The following is a 21,022-nucleotide window of genomic DNA, read 5'->3' on the forward strand; positions in this document are numbered from 1 at the left end:
AAGCAATTCTCCTGCCTCAGCCTCCCGAGTAGCTGGGACTACAGGTGCCCGCCACCACTCCCGACTAATTTTTTTGTATTTTTAGTAGAGATAGGGCTTCACTGTGTTAGCCAGGATGTCTCAATCTCCTGACCTCATGATCTGCCCTCCTGGGCCTCCAAAAGTCTGGGATTACAGACGTGAGCCACCACGCCTGGCCTAATTTTTAATTTTTATAGAGACGGGGTCTCGCCATGTTGTCCAGGCTTATCTCGAACTCCTGAACTCAAGTGATCCTCCCACCTCGGCTTCCCAAAGTGCTGGAATTACAGGTGTGAGCCACTGCACCTGCCCAATCCTACTTATCTTTAACAGGCAGTGCAAATTCCTTCTTTTCCATATTTTTGCTTATAGAGTCATAAAATACCTCTGGAAAGATAAATAAGAGATAAATAACATTTATTGCTTTCCCAGGAATGGAACTGGATGTCTAGAGGATTGAGCTGGGAGGGAGAAAGATACTGATTTGTTGCAGGAGGGATAGTTAATGTAATGAAACTGTCTAATATGAAGTTTTTGGAAGTAGAAGGAAGGAGACTGGAATTTGTAGTTTGAAAAGAAAGAGGAAGGTCTGAAACAGCCTTTGTGGGAGAGTGCCAGGGAATGTATGAGACAAATAAAAGGGTTGCTGAGCAGCTGCAAGGGCCAAGTTGAAATTGGACAGCATGAATTTATATTTGTCTACTTGGTTCTCCCGCTAGCAGTTTCTGGGACTTTGGGAGCAGAAAGGAAAAAGCAGGATAATGGAGGCAGGGATCTCAGAGACAGTAACATTGGAGTGGCTGTTCATGGAGTGTGGGAGAGAAAACTACTATAACTGGGAGATAATTACTTCATCTGGATGAATTGAGAGGTGGAGTACCTAGGCATCTCAGTGAGGTCAGAGAGCAGGTGATCAGAGATGCAAAAGTTATTTGGGGCCCAGTGCGGTGGTTCACACCTATAATCCCAGCACTTTGGGAAGCTGAAGCAGGCAGATCACCTGAGGTCAGGAGTTCAAAAACAGCCCTGCCAACATGGCAAAACCTCGTCTCTACGAAAAATGCAAAAATTAGCCAGATGTGGTGGCATGCACCTGTGGTTCCAGCTACTCGGGAGGCTGAGGCAGGAGAATCACTTGAACCCAAGATGTGGAGGTTGCAGTGAGCCGCCATCATTGCGCCACTGCACTCCAGCCTGGGCGACAGAGGAGACTCCGTCTCAAAAAATAAATAAATAAATAAGAGTTATTTGGAAAAGGCTTATATCAATGTAAGATATCACTATCAACCAAGAGCCTCCCTGGTCCACAGTTAGGCTTGTCAAAGGGACTCTGCTAGGCTAGAGGGGCGTCCTATCAAGATCCTCTTCCAAGATCCCTTTTAGGTTTTAGATTTTAGATGTTTTCAAATGACTCTAGGACAGCTCTTAGCAATGCCTGAGGTTTTTAAGCAGGTAGATTTAATCAATGAACCTGGATCTTCTGCAAGAGGCATGGTGGGAGTAATAAAAAAATTAAACTACTATGTATTGAGCCTTTATTACGATCTAGACATTGTAATAAAGATATATATACACATACATACATACATATATATATTCTCTGTTCTTTATCTGTGTGTGTGTGTGTGTGCTCATTCTCACAAAAATGTATATAAAAGCATTATTACTTTTTTTTTTTTTTTTTTGAGACAGAGTCTTGCTCTGTCTCCCAGGCAGGATTGCAGTAGCACGATGTCAGCTCACTGCAGTCTCTGCTCCCGGGCTCAAGCAATTCTCCTGCCTCAGCCTCCTGAGTAGCTGGGACTACAGGCATGTGCCACCATGACTGGCTAATTTTTGTATTTTTTAGTAGAGATGGGGTTTCCCCATGTTGGCCAGGCTGGTCTCGAACTCCTGACCTCAGGTGATCCACCCACCTCAGTCTCCCAAAGTGCTGGGATTACAGGCATGAGCCACTGCACCTGGCCTATTACTATTTTTTTAATAGATGAGGAAACAATCCCTGGGATGTTATATAATTTTCCTTAGGTCACACAGCTGGCAAGTGTCAGAGCAGGGACTTAAATCCAGGTCTGACTACAAAACCCGTATTCTTTTTTTTTTTACTTCATGTCATGAAATTCAAAGCCTGTATTCTTTGATGTCCAGCAATACTTTTTCAGCACACCCTCCCCTCTGTTAAATGAATCTTATTTTGCCAGTGACATCTGTTGTAAAATTATAAATGCATTCTCACCAAATAAACTATACAGAGTTAAAAGCTTTCGGTGACCAAGGGGTAACTGGGTAGGGTGGGAGAGAAGCTTGGAGGCACTGAAATGAGTTGAAGGTAGTTGCAGTAGTCCAAGGGAGAAAGATGAGACTCCAGATTAACGGTATGGTAGGAAAAATGGAAGAGGGGGTAATGGATTTAAGAGATAGTTCCGGGCCGGGCGCGGTGGCTCACGCTTGTAATCCCAGCACTTTGGGAGGCCGAGGCGGGCGGATCACGAGGTCAGGAGATCGAGACCACAGTAAAACCCCGTATCTACTAAAAATACAAAAAAAAATTAGCCGGGCGTGGTGGCGGGTGCCTGTAGTCCCAGCTACTCAGAGAGGCTGAGGCAGGAGAATGGCGTGAACCCGGGAGGCGGAGCTTGCAGTGAGCCAAGACTGCACCACTGCACTCCAGCCTGGGCTATACAGAGAGACTCCGTCTCAAAAAAAAAAAAGAGATAGTTCCAAAGGTAGGAGTGAAAGTAATGTGGCCATGCTGGTCTTCTGTACTCCCTGAACATATACAGCTCACTCCTTCCTCAGTTCGTCTGTACTATCTGATACTCCTGCCTGGAATTCTCTCTCTCTCTCTTTTTTTTGATTTTTTGACAGGTTCTTGCTCTGTTACCCTGGCTGGAGTGCAGTGGCGATCTCAGCTCACTGTAGCCTCCACCTCCTGGACACAGGTGATCCTCCCACCTCAGCCTCCCAAGTAGCTGAGACCACAGACGCACGCCACCATGCCCAGCTAATTTTTTGTAGAGACATGGTTTCGCCATGTTGGCCAAGCTGGTCTTGGAACTCCTGGGCTCAAGCAATTTGCCTACCTCAGCCTTTCAGTGTTGGGATTACAGGCGTGAGCCACTGCGCCCAGCTGGAATTCTCTATTTTTTTTTTGAGACAGAGTTTTGCTCTTGTTGCCCAGGCTAGAGTGCAATGGTGTGATCTTGGCTCACTGCAACCTCCACCTCCTGGGTTCAAGCTACTCTCCTGCCTCAGCCTCCCGAGTAGCTGGGATTACAGGCAAGCGCCACCATGCCCGACTAATTTTGTATTTTTAGTAGAAACGGAGTTTCTCCATGTTGGTCAGGCTGGTCTCGAAATCTTGATCTCAAGTGATCTGCCCGCCTTGGCCTCCCAAAGTGCTGGGATTATAGGCATGAGCCACCGTGCCCAGCCTTCCAGCTGGAATTCTCTTACTCCAGATCTTTTTTTTTGAGAAGGAGTTTTGCTCTGTCCCCCAGGCTGGAGTGCAGTGGCACGATCCCAGCTCACTGCAACCTCCACCTCCCTGGTTCAAGTGATTCTCCTGCCTCATCCTCCCAAGTAGCTGGGATTACAGGTGCCTGCCACCACGCCCAGCTAATTTTTGTATTTTTAGTAGAGACAGGGTTTCACCATATTGGCCAGGCAGGTCTCAAGCACCTAACCTCAAGTGATCTGCCCACCTCAGGCTCCCAAGGTGCTAGAATTACAGGAGATTACAGGTGTGAGCCACTGCGCCTGTTTTTTTTTTGTTTTTTTGTTTTGTTTTGTTTTGTTTTTTGAGACAGGGTCTCACTGTGTTGCCCCGGCTGGAGTGCTGTGGCGTGATCACAGCTCACTGCAGTCTCAAACTGCCAGGCTCAAGCGATCCTCCCGCCTCAGCTCCCCAAGTAGCTGAGACTATAGGCACCCACCACCACGCCCAGCTAATTTTTGTGTTTTTTGTAGAGACAAGAGTTTCGCCACATTGCCCAGGCTGGTCTCAAACTCCTGAGCTCAAGCGATCTGCCCACCTCGGCCTCCCAAAGTGCTAGGATTACAGGCACGAGCCACCACCCCTGGCCTCTTCCTCCAGATATTTGAATAGCTGGCTTCTCATTCAGGTCTTAGCTCAAACATCATCTCTCATGATGGGAACTGATTATCTTGAAAACTGGTCAATGAAGGGGAAAAAAAGTCAAGCATTTATCCTGCCTTTCCTAGGTAAACTGGGTAACAAAATAGTAGATGAGAGGACATGTCGTTACACAACTATTCCAATGAATAAAAAGAAAAATAATAGAATATAACAATTTTTAATTCTCAATAAATATAGGTAGTGAGCATTAACAACTTTGTTTTTGTTTTTGTTTTTGTTTTTTGAGATGGAGTCTCGCTCTGTCGCCCAGGCTGGAGTGCAGTGGTGCGATCTCAGCTCACTGCAACCTCCACCTCCCGGGTTCAAGCAATTCTGCCTCAGCCTCCCAAGTACCTGGGACTACAGGTATGTGCCATCATGTCTGGCTAATTTTTGTATTTTTAGTAGAGATGGGGTTTCACCTTGTTGGCCAGGCTGGTCTTGAACTCCTGACCTCAAGTGATCTGCCTGCCTCAGCCTCCCAAAGTGCTGGGATTACAGGCATGAGCCACCATGCCCAGCCTAAAATGCCTTTTTTTTTTTTTTGAGACGGAGTTTCGCTCTTGTTGTCCAGGCTGGAGTGCAGTGGCCTGATCTTGGCTCACTGCAACCTCTGCCTCCTGGGTTCAAGTGATTCTCCTGCCTCAGCCTCCTGAGTAGCTGAGATTACAGGCGCCCGCCCCCATGCCCAGCTAATTTTTTGTATTTTTAGTAGAGATTGGGTTTCACCATGTTGGCCAGGCTGGTCTTGAACTCTTGACTTTAGATGATCCACCTACCTCGGCCTCCCAAAGTGCTGGGATTACAGACGTGAGCCACCGCCTCTGGCCATTATTTTTTAAAATTAAAAAAAAAAAAAGGCCAGGTGTGGTGGCACACACCTATAATTTCAACACTTTGTGAGGCTGAGGCAGGAGGATCCCTTGAGTCCAGGAGTTTGAGACCAGCCTGAGGAACATGGCAAAAACCTGTCTCTACAAAAAATACAAAAATTAGCCCGGTATGATAGTGTGCACCTGTAGTCTCAGCTACTCAGGGGGCTGAGGCAGGAGGATCGCTTGAGCCCAGGGCATGGAAGCTGTAGGGAGCCAAGATGGCGCCACTGCACTACAGTCTGGGCAACAGAGTGAGAACCTGTCTCTAAATAAATAAATAGGGCTGGGGTGATGGCTCACGTCTGTAATCCCAGCACTTTGGGAGGCCAAGGTGGGCAGATCACCTGAGGTTGGAAGTTCGAGACCAGCCTGACCAACATGGAGAAACCCCATCTCTACTAAAAATACAAAATGAGCCAGGCATGGTGGTGCGTGCCTGTAATCCCAGCTACTTGGGAGGCTGAGGCAGGAGAATCTCTTGAACCAGGGAGGTGGAGGTTGCAGTGAACCGAGACTGTGTCATTGCACTCCAGCCTGGGCAACAAGAGCAAAACTCTGTCTCAAAAAAAAAATAATAATAATAAATAAAACTTCTCAGAAATGCCTTTTTTGACCATCTTCTTGTTATAAGTAAAATGTTTATTCAGAAACAGAATGCTTGTTCCTCGGTACCGCAAGTAAAAATTAGCATTCAGACAAAAAGTTTTCTCAGCAAGGCAATTTTACTTTCTGTAGAAAGTAAAATTTCTGCATTGTTCCATCTGTGAGGAGCACCCTTTCTGCAGAAAGTAAAATTTCCTTGCTGCGAAAACTTTTTGTCTGAATGCTGATTTTTCCTTGCAGTACCAAGAAATAAACATTCTGTTTCTGAATAAACATTTTACTTATAAGATTCTCTAAATTAGCACCTACTGTCTCACTGACTATCACATTACCCTGTTTGATTTTTTCCATAGCCCTTATCGACTGAAGTTTCCTTACATGAGAAGCAATAGAACATGATTGTTGAAAGGGCAAACTATAGCATCAGGATGCCTAGATTTAAATTTTGTCTCTCTACTTACTAGCTATATGATCTTCAACTACTTCAGAGCTATATGCTTCAGTTTCCCCAATTGTAAAATGGGGATGATAACAGTGCTTATATCATGGAGTCATTAGGAGTATTAAATGAGTTAACACATCCAAAGCCCTTAGCCCAGTGCCTGGTACAGGGTAAACATATGTTAGCAATTGTATTGCATAATTACTTGTTTACATGTACATTGTTTCTCTTTCACTAGAATATAAGTCTATCTTAGTGCACTCTTCCCAGCAACTAAAATTGCCTAGCATGTGTGATTAATAAATACTTGTTGAATGCAGGACCTAAATTGGAATGGCAAAGAACAGATAGGTGCAGTGGCTCACACCTGTAATCTCAGCACTTTGGGAGGCCGAGTCAGGTGGATTGCCTGAGCTCAGGAGTTTGAGACCAGCCTGGCCAACATGAGAAATCCCCATCTCTACTAAGAATACAAAAAATTAGCTGGATGTGGTGGCGAGTGCCTGTAGTTTCAGCTACTCAGAAGGCTGAGGCAAGAGAATCACTTGAACCCGGCAGGTGGAGGTTGCAGTGAGCCGAGATCGTGCCACTGTACTCCAGCTTGGGTGACAGAGCAAGACTTTGTCTGGAAAAAAAAAAAAACACCAAAAAACAAACAAAAAATAAATAGGAGAGAAACATATAAAATATTATTAAAAAGAAGAAGAAAACCTTGAACTTAATTTTTTTTTTCTGATGAGGAAGGAAGGGTTTAAGATGACTCCAAGGCGTCAAGCTTAAGTAACAACTGGAAAGCTAGTGCTTTTAACAAAAATAGGAAAACCATGAACTGGAACTAATATTATCTGAATATTATTCTGATAATGAATTTTATTTTAGGTATGAGTTTGAAGTAATGGCAAAACATGCCAGTGGACATGCTAGCAGGCAGTTAATTGTAAATGTAGAATAGGAGGTCATGAGAAAAGTCTGCACTGAAGATAGGTTTGAATATCACCTGTGTCGTTGTGACACTTAAATATTCAACATTCTGATATGAGCTTCCTTCATCTCTAAAAAGCAACAAACTTGCAGAAGTGAATACAATGGAAAATAAAAGACTTGAACCCTCCAATTTATTCTTCAGAGAAAGTCACTATTAGCAGTAGTGAGCCGAGATCGTGCCACTGCACTCCAGCTGGGCGACAGAGCGAGACTCTGTCTAAAAAAAAAAAAAAAAAAAAAAAAAAAAATTAGCCAGATATGGTGGCACATGCCTGTAGTCATGGCTTCTCAGGAGACTGAGGCAGAAAGATTGCTTGAGCTCAGGAGTTCAAGGATATGGTGAGCTATGATGGTGCCACTGCACTCCAGCCTGGGTGATGGCGAGACCCTGTCAAAAAAATAATAAGGCTGGGTGCGGTGGCTCACGCCTGTAATCTCAGCACTTTGGGAGGCCTAGGCGGGTGGATCACCTGAGGTCAGGAGTTCGAGACCAGCCTGACCAAAATGGTGAAACCCTGGCTCTACTAAAAATGCAAAAAATTAGCCGGGCATGGTGGCAGACGCCTGTAATCCCAGCTACTCGGGAGGCTGAGGCAGAAGAATCCCTTGAACCCTGGAGGAGGATGTTGCAGTGAGCTGAGGTCGCGCCATTGCGCTCCATCCTGGGCAACAAGAGCAAAACTCCGTCTCAAAAAAAAAAAAAAAAAGTCTTCATACTTATAGCCTTCAGTAAAATTTTGTCGTTTTACTCATATAAATGTTTTGTATATTTCTTGTTAGATTTATTCCCCTATCATTTTTTTTCATCACTGGAATGGCATATGGGATTTTTTTTTTTTTTTTGAGACAGAGTCTCACTCTGTCGCCCAGGCTGGAGTGCAGTGGCGCAATCTCGGCTCACTGCAAGCTCCGCCTCCCAGGTTCACGCCATTCTCCTGCCTCAGCCTCTCCGAGTAGCTGGGACTACAGGCGCCCACCACCACGTCCGGCTAATTTTTTTGCATTTTTAGTAGAGATGGGGTTTCACCGTGGTCTCGATCTCCTGACCTCGTGATCCGCCCACCTCGGCCTCCCAAAGTGCTGGGGTTACAAGCGTGAGCCACCGCGCCCAGCCTAATTTTTTGTATTCTTTTAGTAGACATGGGGTTTCACCGTGTTAGCCAGGATGGTCTCCATCTCCTCACCTCGTGATCCGCCCGCTTCGGCCTCCCAAAGTGCTGGGATTACAGGCGTGAGCCACCGCGCCCAGCCTCTCTTTACGATATTTCTAACGTTTATCTCCTTTTTTTACTTTTTTTTTTTTTATTTAAGAAATGGGGTTTTGCCATGTTGCCTAGGCTGGTCTCGAAATCCTGAGCTCAAGTGATCCACCCACCACACCCTCCTAAAGTGCTGGGATTACAAGCGTGAGCCACTGTGCCCAGCTATAACTTTTATCTTCTTTTGTCTTAATGTTTTCACTAGAATCTGCAGAGCAATACTTACTAATATTTGTAAGACAAGTGAATATTCTTGTCTTGTTCTGACTTTGAAGAGATGACACTAGTATTTCACTATTTTTGTTTGTTTGTTTGTTTGTTTTGAGATGGAGTCTTGCTCAGTTGCCCAGGCTGGAGTGCAGTGGCACAATCTTGGCTCACTGCAAACTCCACGTCCCGGGTTTACGCCATTCTCCTGCCTCAGCCTCCCGAGTAGCTGGGACCACAGGCACCCGCCACCACGCCCGGCTAATTTTTTTTGTATTTTTAGTAGAGATGGGGTTTCACCGTGTTAACCAGGATGGTCTAGATCTCCTGACCTCGTGATCTGCCTGCCTCGGCCTGCCAAAGTGCTGGGATTATAAGCGTGAGCAACCGCGCCCGGCCATGTTTCACTATTGAGTATGATGATTGCAATTGTTTTCTCATAGATAACTCTTTATCAAATTGTGAATTTCTACAGTTTCTACCCTATTGAGAATTTTTTTGTTTGTTTGGTTTTTTTTTTTTTGAAAGAGGGTCTCACTCTGTCATCCAGTGCAGTGGCACAATCATGGCTCACTGCAGCTTTGACCTCCTGGACTTAAGTGATCCTCTCACCTCAGCCTCCCAAGTAGATGGGACTACCAGCAGACACCACCACACTCAACTAATTTATTTTTATTGTTTGTAGAGATGGAGTCTCCCTATGTTGCCTAGGCTGGTCTCCAACTCCTAGGCTCAAGCAGTCCTACTGCCTTGGCCTCCCAAAGTGGTGGGATTACAGGCATGAGCCACGGCGCCTGGCTGAGAACATATTTTTAAGATACTATAAGAACAAAGTAAATAATTCAAATAGTAGAAAAAGGTATGTGAAAGGCCGGGCGCGGTGGCTCACGCTTGTAATCCTAGCACTTTGGGAGGCCGAGGCGGGCGGATCACGAGGTCAGGAGATGGAGACCACAGTGAAACCCCGTCTCTACTAAAAATACAAAAAATTAGCCGGGCGTGGTGGCAGGCGCCTGTAGTCCCAGCTACTCGGAGAGGCTGAGGCAGGAGAATGGCGTGAACCCGGGAGGCGGAGCTCGCAGTGAGCCGAGATTGCGCCACTGCACTCCAGCCTGGGCAACAGAGCGAGACTCCGTCTCAAAAAAAAAGAAAAAGGTATGTGAAGAGTTGCCCATCTCTGTTCCCCTGTTTCCAAATTTCCTTGCTGACAGGCAATTCCTGTTCATTTTTATATCTCCTACCAGAGATCAATTGATCCAAATATAAGCACATATATGTATGCTATTTTTTACACACAAATAATAGAATAATATATACACTGTTCTAAGCCCTGATTTTTTTTTTGAGATAGAGCCTCTCTCTGTTGCCCAGGCTGGAGTACAGTGGCGTGATCTCGGCTCACTGCAACCTCCACCTCCTGGGTTCAAGCAGTTCTCTGCCACAACCTCCCGAGTAGCTGACATTACAGGTGCCTGCCATCATGCCCAGCTAATTTTTTGTATTTTTAGTAGAGATGAGGTTTCACCATCTTGGCCAGGCTAGTCTTGAACTCCTGATCTTGTGATCCACCCACCTCAGCCTCCCAAACTGCTGGGATTACAGGCGTGAGCCACCACACCCAGCCTAAGCCCTGATTTTTTAAGTCGAGCTGTGAGTCATTTCTTTTCTTTTTTTTCTTTCTTTTTTTATTTTTTGAGACAGAATCTTATTCTGTTGCCCAGGCTGGAGTGCAGTGGCGTGATCTAGGTTCACTGCAACCTCTGCCTCCCGGGTTCGAGCGATTCTCCTGCCTCAGCCTCCCGAGTAGCTGGGACTACAGGTACTCGCCACCATGCCCAGCTAATTTTTGTATTTTTGGTAGAGACGGGGTTACACCATGTTGGCCAGGCTGGTCTCCAAACAAACAAAAAAACAAAAATTAGCCAGGCATGGTGGCACATACCTGTAATCCCAGCTACTTGGATGGCTGAGGCAGGAGAATCGCGTGAACCCGGGAGGCGGAGGTTGTAGTGAGCCGAGATGGTGTCACTGCACTCCAGTCTGGGCAACAGAGCAAGACTCTGTCTCAAAAAAAAAAAAAAAAAGGTGTAAGGTAAGGGTTCAACTGCATTCTTTAGCATCTCGATATACAGTTTTCTCTGTACCATTTGTTGAAGAGACTCTCTTTTTCCCCATTGAATATTGTTGGTACCCCCTTGTCAAAATCAATTGAGAATACATAGTGTTTGCCTTTCCATGCCTGGCTTATTTCACTTGGCCTCATGTTCTCCAGTTCCATCTATGTTATCACAAATGACAACATTTCTTTGTTTTCTATGGATGAATAGTATTCAGTTGCATATATATACCACATTTTCTTTATTCAGTCATCTGTTGATGGACACTTAGGGTGATTCCATAACAGGGCTATTGTGAATAGTGCTGCAAATACTGTTCTCACTCATACGTGGAATCTAAAACAATTAAACTCAAAGAAGCAGAAAATAGAATGGTGTTTAACAGAGGCTGGGGGGTGGAGGAAATGCGGAGATGATGGTCAAAGGGTACAAAGCCTCAATTAGGAGGGATACGTTTTTTTTAAATTTGAGATATAAGGCTGGGCACAGTGGCTGACGCCTGTAATCCCAACACTTTGGGAGGCTGAGGCGGGTGGATCACCTGAGGTTAGGAGTTCCAGACCAGCCTGGCCAACATGACGAAACCCCGTCTCTACTAAAAATACAAAAATTAGCCAGGCATGGTGGCATGCGCCTGTAATCCCAGCTATTCAGGAGGCTGAAGCAGGAGAATCGCTTGAACCCGGGAGGCGGAGGTTGCAGTGAGCTGAGATCATCATGCCACTGCACTCCAGCCTGGGCAACAAGAGCAAAAGTCTATCTCAAAAAAAAAAAAAAATGAGATATATTGCACAATGTAGTGAATATAGTAAATAATAATGTATTGTATATTTCAAAATTGCTAAGAGAAGCCAAGTGTGCTGGCTTACACCTGTAATCTCAACACTTTGGAAGGCTGAAGTGGGAGGCGGATCACTTTAGGCCAGGAGTTTGAGATTTGAGACCAGCCTGGGCAACATAGAAACATAATAAAACCAAATAAAAAAAAATCACTAAGAGGGTAAATTTCAAATGTTCTTACCACAAAAATGGTGAGTATCTGAGGTGCTGAATGTGTTCATTAGCCTGATTTAATTATTCTGCTTGTATTCATGAGTCATAGCATCACTTTGTACCCCATAAATATTTACAACTATAACTTGTCAATTTATAATTTAAAATATAAAAACTAAAAAAGATCAATTGACCATATATGTGAGGATTTATTTCTGGGCTCTCTATTCTATTCCATTGCTCCATATGTGTGTCTTTATGCTAGTATCACACTCTTTTGATTACTGTAGCTTTTGTAGTACGTTTTCAAATCTGAAGTGTAAGTCCTCCAACTTTTTTTTCTTCTTTTTAAAGACTGTTTTAGATAATTGAAGTCCCTTCAGATTATACATTTTTTTTTTGAGACTGATTCTCACTCTGTCGCCCATGCTGGAGTGCAGTGGTGTGATCCCAGCTCACTGCAACTCTGCCTCCCGTGTTCAAGCGATTCTCCTGCCTCAGCCTCCCAAGTAGCTGGGATAACAGGTGCGGGTCACCACGCCTGGCTAATTTTTTTTTTTTTTTGTATTTTTATTACAGACAGGGTAATGTTGGTCCGGCAATGTTGGTCAGGCTGATCTCAAACTCCTGACCTCGTGATCTGCCCGCCTAGGCCTCCCATAGTGCTGGGATTACAGGCGTGAGCCACCGTGCCTGGCCGATTCCACATGAATTTGAAGGTGGGTTTTCTATTTCTGCCAAAAATTGCATTGGGATTTTGATATGGATCGCATTGAATCTATATATAATTTTGAAGAGGTTTTTTTTTTTTTTTGAGACTAAGTCTTGCTCTGTCGCCCAAGTTGGAGTGCAATGGCACAATCTCGGCTCACTGCAACCTCCACCTCCTGGGTTTAAGTGATTCTCCTGCCTCAGCCTCCTGAATACCTGGGATTACAGGCACTCACCATCATGCCCGGCTAATTTTTGTATTTTTGTCGAGATGGGGTTTCGCCATGTTGTCCAGGCTGTTCTTGAACTCCTGGCCTCAGGTGATCTGCCTGCCTCGGTCTCCCAAAGTGCTGGGATTACAGGCGTAAGCCACTGCACCAGGACCAGAAGAGTATTTTTATCATAATAATATGAGGAGTAATTCATCATATAATGTCTTCCAATCCATGAAGACAGGATATCTTTCCATTTATTTATGTCTTCTTTAATTTCGCTCAGCAATGTTTTGTAGTTTTCATTGCTAGTGTATGGAAATTCAATTAATTTTTGTGTGTTGATTTTGTATACTACAGCTTTGCTCAATTCACTTAGTAGCTATAATCATTTTTTTGTGTAATCTTTAGGGTTTTGTACATATATACCATCATGTCATCTATGAAGAGAGACAATCTTACTTCTCCCTTTCCAATCTAGTTGACTTTTATTTCTTTTTCTTGCTTAATTACTGGCTAAAACTTCTGCTACTATGTTTAATAGGAGTGGTGAAGGTAGCCGGATGCGGTGGCTCACGTCTGTAATCCCAGCACTTTGGGAGGCCGAGGCGGGCAGATCACCTGAGGTCGGGAGTTCAAGACCAGCCTGACCAACATGGAGAAACCCCCGTCTCTATTAAAAATACGAAATTAGCTGGACACGGTGGTGCATGCCTGTAATCCCAGCTACTCCGGAGGCTGAGGCAGGAGAATTGCTTGAACCCGGGAGGCGGAGGTTGCAGTGAGCCGAGATTGCACCATGGCACTCCAGCCTGGCAACAAGAGCGAAACTCCATCTCAAAAAAAGAAAAAAAGAAGTGGTGAAGGCAGTATCTTACCTTATGAAGAAAGCTTTCAATCTTTCACCATTGTGTATCATGTTTCGTATGAGTTTTTCATATAGGGACTTTTTATCATGTTGAGGAAGTTCTATTCCTAGTTTACTGTTTGCTTTTTATCATGACAGGATGTTGGATTTTGTCTAACACTTTTTCTGCATCAACTGCGATGATCATGTGGTTTTTTCCTTCATTCTATTAATGTAGTTATATTCATTGACTGATTTTCCTACGTTTAACCATTCTTGCATTCTAGGAATAAATCCCAATTGGTTATGGTCTATTACCTTTTAATATGCTTCTGAATTTGGTTTGCTAGCATTTTGTTAAGGTTTTTGCATCAATATTCATAAAGGATATTGGTCTGTAGTTTTCTTTTCATATAGTGTCTTTCTCTGGCTTTGGTATCAGTGTAATGCTGACCTCATAGAATGAGCTAGGAAGTGTTCTTTCCTCTTCAGATTTTCAGAAGACTATCAGAAAGATTAGTGTTAATTCTTGGCCAGGCACAGTGGCTCATGCCTGTAATCCCAGCACTTTGGGAGGCCGAGGCGGATGGATCAGGCAGTAAAGAGTTGGAGACCAGCCTAGCAGACATAGTGAAACCCATCTCTACTAAAAATAGAAAAATTAGCTGGGTGTGGTGGTGCACGCCTGTAATTCCAGCTACTTGGGAGGCTGAAGCAGGAGAATTGCTTGAACCCTGGAGGTAGATGTTGCAGTGAGCCAAGATCTCACCACTGCACTCCAACCTGGGAGACAGAGCAAGACTCTTGTCTCGGTAAAAAGAAAAAAAAAGGCCAGGCGCAGTGGCTCACGCCTGTGATCCCAGCACTTTGGGAGGCCGAGGCGGGTGGATCACGAGGTCAGGAGATGGGGACCATCCTGGCTAACACGGTGAAACCCCGTCTCTACTAAAAAATAGAAAAAAATTAGCCGGGCGTGGTGGTGGGTGCCTGTAGTCCCAACGACTCGGGAGGCTGAGGCGGGAGAATGGCGTGAACCCGGGAGGCGGAGCTTGCAATGAGCCAAGATCGTGCCACTGCACTCCAGCCTGAGCAACAGAGCGAGACTCCGTCTCAAAAAAAAAAAGATTAGTGTAGGCCGGGCGCGGTGGCTGACGCTTGTAATCCCAGCACTTTGGGAGGCCGAGGCGGGTGGATCACGAGGTCAGGAGATCGAGACCACGGTGAAACTCTGTCTCTGCTAAAAATACAAAAAAATTAGCCGGGCGTGGTGGCGGGCGCCTGTAGTCCCAGCTACTTGGAGAGGCTGAGGCAGGAGAATGGCGTGAACCCGGGAGGCGGAGCTTGCAGTGAGCCGAGATTGCGCCACTGCACTCCAGCCTGGGCAACACAGCGAGACTCCGTCTCAAAAAAAAAAAAAAAAAAAAAGATTAGTGTTAATTCTTCGTTAAATTTTTGGTAGAATTCACCAGTGAATCAATATGATCCTGGGCTTTTCTTTGTTGAGAGGTTTTTTATTACTGATTCAATCTCCTTACTAATCATAGAGCTTTTCAGGATTTCTGGTTCTTTATGGGTTGGTCTGGATAGATTATGTGTTTTTAGGAATTTACACATTTCAACTAGGTTATACAATTTGTTGGTGTACAGTTGTTGATAGTATTCTGTTATAATATTTTACAGTTATTATTGTTTTTTTTTTTTGAGATAGGGTCTCACACTGTCACCCAGGCTGGAGTGCAGTGGGGTGATTTCAGCTCACTGCAACTTCTACCTCCTGGGTTAAAGCAATTCTCCTGCCTCAGCCTCCTGAGTAGCTGGGATTACTGGCACACACCAACATGCCTGGCTAATTTTTGTATTTTTAGTAGCGACAGGGTTTCACCATGTTGGCCAGGCTGGTCTCGAACTCCTGACCTCAAGTGATCCGCCCCATATTGGCTTCCCAAAGTGTTGGGATTACAGGCGTGAGACACCACACCTGGCTTACTTTACGATTCTTTACAATTGTAACTGACCAAGGGGTTTACCTTGCCGGCTGCCTAGACAGAGCCGATTTATCAAGACAGGGGGATTGCAATAGAGAAAGAGTAATTCTTGCAGAGCCAGCTGTGGAGGAGACCGGAGTTTTATTATTACTCAAATCAGTCTCCCAGAGCATCCTGGGAGCAGGGTTTTTTGTTGTTGTTTTTTTGTTTGTTTGTTTGTTTGTTTTTTTGAGACAGAGTCTCGCTCTGTCACCCAGGCTGGAGTGCAGTGGTGCCATCTTGGCTCACTGCAAGCTCCACCTCCCGGGTTCACGCTATTCAGCTAATTTTTTGTATTTTTAGCAGAGACGGGGTTTCACCGTGTTAACCAGGATGGTCTCGATCTCCTGACTCCGTGATCCGCCCACCTCAGCCTCCCAAAGTGCTGGGATTACAGGCGTGAGAAGCACAGATTTTAGGAGCAGTTTAGGAGGGTCAGAATCTTGTAGCCTGCAGCTGCATGACTCCTAAACTGTAAATTCTAATCTTGTGGCTAATGTTAGTCCTACAAAGGCGATCTAGTCCCCAGGCAAAAAGGAGGTCTGCTTTGGGAAAGGGCTGTTACCGTCTTTGTTTAAACTATAAACTATAAACTAGGTTTTTCCCAAAGTTAGTTCAGCCTGCGCCCAGGAATTAACAAGGACAGCTTGGAGGTTAGAAGCAAGATGGAGTCAGTTAAGTTAGATCTCTTTCATTCTCAGTCATAATTTTGCAAAGGCGGTTTCAATCTCTCCCTCTGGGTTTTTAAACACCTTAATCTTAAGATGTAGGCTATGAAAAGTCAGTTTGGTAATAATGTTCCCATCTTCATTTCTGATTTTAATTATTTGGGTCTTCTCTGTTTTTCTTTTTCTTTTTCTTTTCTCTTTTCTTTCTTTTTTTAACTGACAGGGTTACCCAAGCTGGTCTTGAACTCCCGGACTCAAGCAGTCCTCCTGCCTCAGTTTCCCAAAGGTTGCTCTTTTTTTCTTATTCTTTAAGGTATATATTTAGGTTATTAATTGGAGACTTTTTTTTTTTTTTTTTGAGATGGAGTGTGGCTCTGTCGCCTAGGCTGGAGTGCAGTTGCACAATCTTGGCTCATTGCAACCTCTGCCTCCCTGGTTCAAGCGATTCTCCTACCTCAGCCTCCCGAGTAGCTAGGATTACAGGCACTCACTACCACGCCCAGCTAATTTTTTGTATTTTTAATAGAGACAGCATTTCGTCGTGTTGGCCAGGCTGGTCTTGAACTCCTAACCTCAAGTGATCTGCCCACCTCGGCCTCCCAAAGTGCTGGGATTACAGGCTTGAGCCACTGTGCCCGGCCATCTATTTGTTTCTTTATGTCCTGTATGGGTTTCGTTCCTCAGTTCTTCCATTACTGCCTTTTAAAAAATTTAGTTGATTTTTTTGGTGGTGTACCATTTTGATTCCCTTCTTCTTTCCTTCTCTGTATGTTAAGTTTTTTTTCTTAGTGGTTATTTCCGACCTAGTGGCTCACACTCATAATCTCAGCACTTGAGGCCAGCAGTTTAAGACCAGCCTGGGCAATATCATAGTGAGACCTGTCTCTAAAAAAAAAAATAAAAAATATCCCTTTGTTGGCCGGGCACGGTGGCTCACGCCTGTAATCCCAGCACTTTGGGAGGCCAAGGCAGGTGGATCACGAGGTCAGGAGATCGAGACCATCCTGGCTAACACGGTGAAACCCCGTCTCTACTAAAAATACAAAAAAAAATTAGTCGGGCGTGGTGGCGGGCTCCTGTAGTCCCAGCTACTCGGGAGGCTGAGGCAGGAGAATGGCGTGAACCCGGGAGGCGGAGCTTGCAGTGAGCCGAGAATCCGCCACTGCACTCCAGCCTGGGCGACAGCGAGACTCCGTCTCAAAAAAAAAAAAAAAAAAAAAAAAAAAAAAATATCCCTTTGTCTTTGGGTTTCAACAATTTGACTGTAATGTGTCTTGATGTGGATCTCTTTGAGTTTATCCTGCTTGGAGTTTAACTGTTGAACATGTATATTCATGTCTTTTCTCAGATTTGAGAAGTTTTTGGCCATTATTTCTTCAAGTATTTTTTCTGGCTAGGTGTGGTGGTTCATGCCTATAATCCCAACACTTTGGGAGGCCAATGCAGGAGGATTGCTTGAGGTTAGGAGTTCAAGACCAGACTGGCCAACATAGTAAGGCCCCATCCCTACAAAAAATTTAAAACTTATGGCCGGGCGGCCAGGCAGCCAGGCACGGTGGCTCACACCTGTAATCCCAGCACTTTGGGAGGCAGAGGCAGGCACATCACGAGGTCAGGAGATCGAGATCATCCTGGCTAACACGGTGAAACCCGGTCTCTACTAAAAATACAAAAAATTAGCCGGGCGTGGTGGCAGGTGCCTGTAGTCCCAGCTACTCAGGAAGCTGAGGCAGGAGAATGGCGTGAACCCGGGAGGCGGAGCTTGCAGTGAGCCAAGATTGCGCCACTGCACTCCAGCCTGGGCAACAGAGCGAGACTCCGTCTCAAAAAAAAAAAAAATTATGGCCGGGCGTGGTGGCTCATGCTTGTAATCACAGCACTTTGGGAGGCCAAGGCAGGTGGATCACCTGAGGTCAGGAGTTCACGACCAGCCTGGCCAACATGGTAAAACCCTGTCTCTACTAAAAATAAAAAAATAAAAAAAATTAGCCAGGCATGGTTGCAGGTGCCTGTAATCACAGCTGCTCAGGAGGCTAACGTAGGAGAATTGCTTGAACCTGGGAGGTGGAGGTTGCAGTGAGCCAAGATCGCGCCATTGCACTCCAGCCTGGGCAACAAGAGTGAAACTCCATCTCAAAAAATAAAAATAAAAAATTAGATATGGTGGCATATGTCTATAGTCCCAGCTACTCAGGAGGCTGAGGCAGGAGGATCATTTTGAGCCACGGAGTTCGAGGCTGCAGTGAGCTATGATTGCACCACTGCACTCCAGCCTGGGTGACAGAGTGAGACCCTGTCTCTAAAACTATATACATATACCTTCCTTCTTTTGAAACTGTATACCTATATACATATACCTACCTTCTTTTGAAACTATATACATATATATAGTTTTAGATATACCTAAATATATGTATGTATATTTCTGTTTTTTTTTAATTTTTGAGACGGAGTCTCACTCTGTCACCCAGGCTGGAGTGCAGTGGCATGATCTCAGCTCATTGCAACCTCCGCCCTCCAAATTCAAGCGATTATCCTGCCTCAGCCTCCCAAGTAGCTGGGATTACAGGCGCCTGCCACCGTGCCCGGCTAATTTTTTGTATTTTTAGTAGAGACGGGGTTTCACCATCTTGGCCAGGCTAGTCTTGAACTCCTGACCTCGTGATCCACCTGCCTTGGCCTCCCAAAGTGCTGAGATTATAGGCATGAGCCACCGCGCCCGGCCTGTATATGTATATTTCTATACATATAAATAAATATTTGTATATGTGTTTCTGTCTTTTTCTTTCTCTCTTCTCCTTTTGATACTCCTAAAATGCATATGTTGGTATGTCTGATGGTGTCCTATAGGACTCTCAGGTTCTGTTTATTTTTCTTTTTTTTTTTTTTAAATTTTATTTTATTTTTTTTTTGAGACGGAGTCTCACTCTGTCGCCCAGGCTGGAGTGCAGTGGCGCAATCTCGGCTCACTGCAAGCTCTGTCTCCTGGGTTCACGCCATTCTCCTGCCTCAGCCTCCAGAGTAGCTGGGACTACAGGCGCCCGCCACCACGCCCGGCTAATTTTTTGTATTTTTAGTAGAGACGGGGTTTCACCGTGGTCTCGATCTCCTGACCTCGTGATCCGCCCGCCTCGGCCTCCCAAAGTGCTGGGATTACAAGCGTGAGCCACCGCGCCCGGCCGGTTCTGTTTATTTTTCTTCATTCTTTTGCCTCGATCTTTAGAATGGATAATTTCAATGGACTCATCTTCAAGTCTGTGATCCTTTCTTCTGCCTGTTCTAATTTCTATCTCTTTATCAATATTCTCATTTTTTCATACATTATTTCACTGATTTACTTTAATTTTTTGTACATGGTTTCCTTTGGCTCACTGAACATATTTAAGACAGGTGATTAGGCCGGGCGCGGTGGCTCACGCCTGTAATCCCAGCACTTTGGGAGGCCGAGGCCGGCGGATCATGAGGTCAGGAGATCGAGACCATCCTGGCTAACACGGTGAAACCCCGTCTCTACTAAAAATACAAAAAATTAGCCAGGCGTGGTGGTGGGTGCCTGTAGTCCCAGCTACTCAGGAGGCTGAGGCAGGAGAATGGCACAAACCTGGGAGGCGGAGCTTGCAGTGAGCAGAGATTGCACCACTGCACTCCAGCCTGGGCGACAGAGTGAGACTCTGTCTCAAAAAAAAAAAAAAAAAAAGACAGGTGATTAATGCCTTTGACTAGTAATTCCAATTTCTGAGCCTCCTCTGGATGGTTTCTGTCAAATTCTGTTTTTCCTGTGGTTGGGCCATACTTTCTTTTTTTTTTTTTCTTTGAGACGGAGTCTTGCTCTGTAGCCCAGGCTGGAGTGCAGTGGCACGATCTTGGCTCACTGCAGCCTCTGCTCCCAGGCTCAAGCAATTCTTCTGCCTCAGCCTCTTGAGTAGCTGGGATTACAGGCATGCGCCACCATGTCCGGCTAATTTTTGTATTTTTAGTAGAGACAGGGTTTCACCATGTTGGTCAGGCTGGTCTCGAACTTCTGACCTCGTGATCCACCCACCTCAGCCTCCCAAAGCGCTGGGATTACAGGCGTGAGCCACCGCGCCCAGCCTTACTTTCTTGTTTATTTGTATGTTTTATAATTCATTTGAGAACTGGACATTTTAAGTATTATTTTGTAGTAACTCTGGAGATCTAATTCTCCTCCTCAGGGATTGCTGAATCTTGCTTGTTGAAGGCTGGAGCCATCTGTTTGTGACTTCTGCAAACTAATTTTTGCAAATTGTATATTCCTTGTTGTGTGTGGCCACTAAAGTTTCTGTTCTGTTATCTCTGAGGTCAGTCAATGACCTGACAAAGATTTCCTTAAATTTCTGGCTCTCCTTATAAGGCTGTCTTCTTTTGAAAAAAGAAAAGAGAAAAAAAATAACATTTCTGGCTTCTCAAAAGGGAAATGGCTATCAAGCTATGAAAAGACATGAAGGAAGCTTAAATGCAATTACTAACTGAAAGAAGCCAATCTGAAAAGGCTACATACTGGATGATTTCAACTATATGACATTCTGGAAAGGGCAAAATTATGGAGATGGTAAAAAGATCTGTGGTTGCCAGGGGTTGGGGGGAAGAGGGATGAATAAGTGGAGTACAGAGGATTTTTAAGACAGGGAAACTATTCTGTATGATACCATAATAGTGAAAACATGTCATTATACATTTGTCAAAACCCATAGAATGTGTAATACCAAGAGTGAACCTTAAAATAAACTACGGACTTTTGAGGCCGGGTGCGGTGGCTCACGCTTGTAATCCCAGCACTTTGGGAGGCCGAGGCGGGCGGATCACGAGGTCGGGAGATCGAGACCACGGTGAAACCCCGTCTCTACTAAAAATACAAAAAATTAGCCGGGCGTGGTGGCGGGCGCCTGTAGTCCCAGCTACT

The sequence above is a fragment of the Hylobates moloch genome, unplaced genomic scaffold (genome assembly GCF_009828535.3).
Source record: "Hylobates moloch isolate HMO894 unplaced genomic scaffold, HMol_V3 SCAFFOLD_7, whole genome shotgun sequence".
Taxonomy (NCBI): Eukaryota; Metazoa; Chordata; class Mammalia; order Primates; family Hylobatidae; genus Hylobates; species Hylobates moloch.